This window comes from Sapajus apella, unplaced genomic scaffold (genome assembly GCF_009761245.1).
Source record: "Sapajus apella isolate SASKATOON/1434 unplaced genomic scaffold, GSC_monkey_1.0 scaffold261, whole genome shotgun sequence".
In the NCBI taxonomy this organism is placed as follows: Eukaryota; Metazoa; Chordata; class Mammalia; order Primates; family Cebidae; genus Sapajus; species Sapajus apella.
Genome location: NW_022437201.1, coordinates 313,166 through 316,363, shown reverse-complemented (window position 1 = coordinate 316,363; position 3,198 = coordinate 313,166).

Below are 3,198 nucleotides of genomic sequence, written 5' to 3'. Positions count from 1 at the left end.
TGAGTCAGTGGACTGACTGGGGGCCCATCTAGGACAAAGCAGGCAGAAATGAAGATATTCAGCTTGCTCTGGCTTCTTCTCTCTCTCCTTTCCAAAGCAGAAGGTCTTTTTTCTTCTCCTGCCCTTGGACATCAGACTTCTGGTTCCTCTGTTTTTAGACGAGTTGCACTAGTGGCCTTACATGGGCTCTTAGGTCTTTGGCCTCAGACTGCTGATTGCACGGATGCCTTCCCTGATTTTGAGGCTTTCAGACTCGTACTGAGCCAGGCTACTGGCTTCTCTGGGAGCCACAAGACCAGCTTCTCTGATCGTCCAGCTTGCAGATGGCCTATCATGGGAGTTCACCTCTTCTGACTGTGTGATCCAATTTCCCTTAATAAATTCTCTTTCACGTATATACCATTGTTTCTTCCCCTCTGGAGAAACTTATTACAAGGAGACACAAACATTCAAACCGTTGCATAAGGCATCAGCTGTAATGTCTCCTCTTTCAGTTAGGATTTTTAAAAATTTTAGTCTTTGCTCTTATATTAACTAGTATAGCTAAGGGTTTGTTGAGTTTGTTCATCTTTTCAAAAACAAACTCTTGTTTTTGTTGAGTTTTTTATTTTTTAAAATCCCCCACTTGATTTAGTTCAGTTCTATTTCATCTTTCTGCTAACTTTAAACTTAGTTTGTTGTTCATTTTCTAGTTCTCTGAGTTGGAAAGTTAGTTTGTATTTTGGGGCACTTTCTTCATGTAGGAATTTATTGGTATAAACTTCCCTTTCAGTACTGCTTTAGCTGCATCTCAAAGGTTTTGTTATGTTCTGATTTCATTTTAGTTTGTCTTGAGATACCTTTTGATTTCCTCTTTGGCTCAATGACTGTTTAAGAGCATGTTGTTTAGGCTCCACATATGTAAATTTTCCGGTTTTCTTGCTGTTATTGATTTCTAGATTCCATTGTGACCAAAAAAGATATTTGAAATTATTTTTATTTTCTTACATTTGTTAAGACTTGTTTTGTAACCTAAATGTGATCTATGGAGAATGTTCCATGTGCACTTGAAAAAAATGTGTATTCTTCTGCTGTTGAATGGAAAGTTTGGCTTATGTCTGTTAGGTACATTTGGTCTATAGTGTTGTTCAAGTTGGTTCTTTCTTTGCTGATTTTTCTGACTGGATATCCATTCAGAAATAGGATATTGAAGTCTCCTACTATTATTTTATTCTTGTGAATTTCTGTCTTCATATCTGTCAATATTTCCTTTATACATTTAGTTGTTCTCATATTGGATGTTTATATATTTACAATTGAACTTTTTATCATTCTACAATGATTTTTTTGTCTCTACAAAAAGTTTTAGACTTAAAATCTATTTTGTCTGATACAACTATAGCCACTCCTGCCTATTTCAATTACTGCTTCCATGAAATGTCTTTTTCTGTCCTATCACTTTCAGCCCATGAATGTATTTAATGTAAACTGAAAGTGACTGAGACAGATCTCAACCAGTTTAAAGGCTTCTTTTGCCAAAGTTGAGGATGTTCCCAAGAAAAAGAAATACAATTATAGCAAGATCTGTGGCCTGTGCTTTCTCCAAAGAGCGTTTTGAGCACTTCAATATTTAAAAAGGAAAGATTGGGAGGAGTAAAAGGAAGGGAAACAAAGAAATAAAAATTGGAGTAGGTGGTGAAGCAAGTGTTGCATTCTTGTGAGGCTTTGATTGGTGCTCACTGAATTCACACTTTACATGTGAAAAGAGAGGAGTGAGGGGAGTCAATTATGCATTCATCTTATGCTGCATAGATCTGCAGTTTACATAAAATAAAGTAACAATTTGAAATTTACAGTTACCCTGGAACAAAAAAGAAAGGCAGTTTTTTGCATGACTCAGTTCCCAAGTTTAACTTTCTTTTTCCCCTCCCCCATTTATTTATTTTATTGCATTTTAGGTTTTGGGGTACATGTGAAGAATATGCAAAATTGTTGCATAGGAACACACGTGGCAGTGTGATTTGCTGCCTTCCTCCCCATCACCTACATCTGGCATTTCTCCCCTTGCTATCTCTCCCCAGCTTCCCACCCCCCACCGTCCCTCCCCTATTTCCCCCCAACTGACCCCAGTGTGTAGTGCTCCCATCCCTGTGCCCATGTGTTCTCATTGTTCAACACCCGCCTATGAGTGAGAACATGCGGTGTTTGATCTTCTGCTCTTCTGTCAGTTTGCTGAGAATGATGGTTTCCAGGTTCATCCATGTCCCTACAAAGGACCCAAACTCATCGTTTTTGATGGCTGCATAATATTCCATGGTGTATATGTGCCACATTTTCCCTATCCAGTCTATCGTCACTGGGCATTTGGGTTGGTTCCAGGTCTTTGCTATTGTAAACAGTGCTGCAATGAACATTCGTGTGCACGTGTCGTTATAATAGAATGATTTGTAATCCTTTGGATATATACCCAGTAATGGGATTGCTGGGTCAAATGGAATTTCTATTTCTATGTCCTTGAGGAATCGCCACACTGTCTTCCACAATGGTTGAACTAATTTACACTCCCACCAACAGTGTAAAAGTGTTCCTATTTCTCCACATCCTCTCCAGCATCTGTTGTCTCCAGATTTTTTAACAATCGCCATTCTAACTGGCGTGAGATGGTATCTCAATGTGTTTTGATTTGCATTTCTCTGATGACCAGTGATGATGAGAATTTTTTCATATGTTTCTTGGCCTCACGTATGTCTTCTTTTGTAAAGTGTCTGTTCATATCCTTTGCCCACTTTTGAATGGGCTTGTTAGTTTTTTTCTTGTAAATCTGTTTTAGTTCTTTGTAAATTTTGGATATCAGCCCTTTGTCAGATGGGTAAACTGCAAAAATTTTTTCCCAATCTGTTGGTTGCCGATTCACTCTAATGATTGTTTCTTTTGCCGTGCAGAAGCTGTGGAGTTTGATTAGGTCCCATTTGTCTATTTTGGCTTTTGTTGTCAATGCTTTTGGTGTTTTGGTCATGAAGTCCTTGCCTACACCTACGTCCTGAATGGTTTTGCCTAGATTTTCTTCTAGGGTTTTTATGGTGTTAGGTCTTATGTTTAAGTCTTTAATCCATCTGGAGTTAATTTTAGTGTAAGGTGTCAGGAAGGGGTCCAGTTTCTGCTTTTTGCACATGGCTAGCCAGCTTTCCCAATACCATTTATTAAACAGGGAATCCTTTC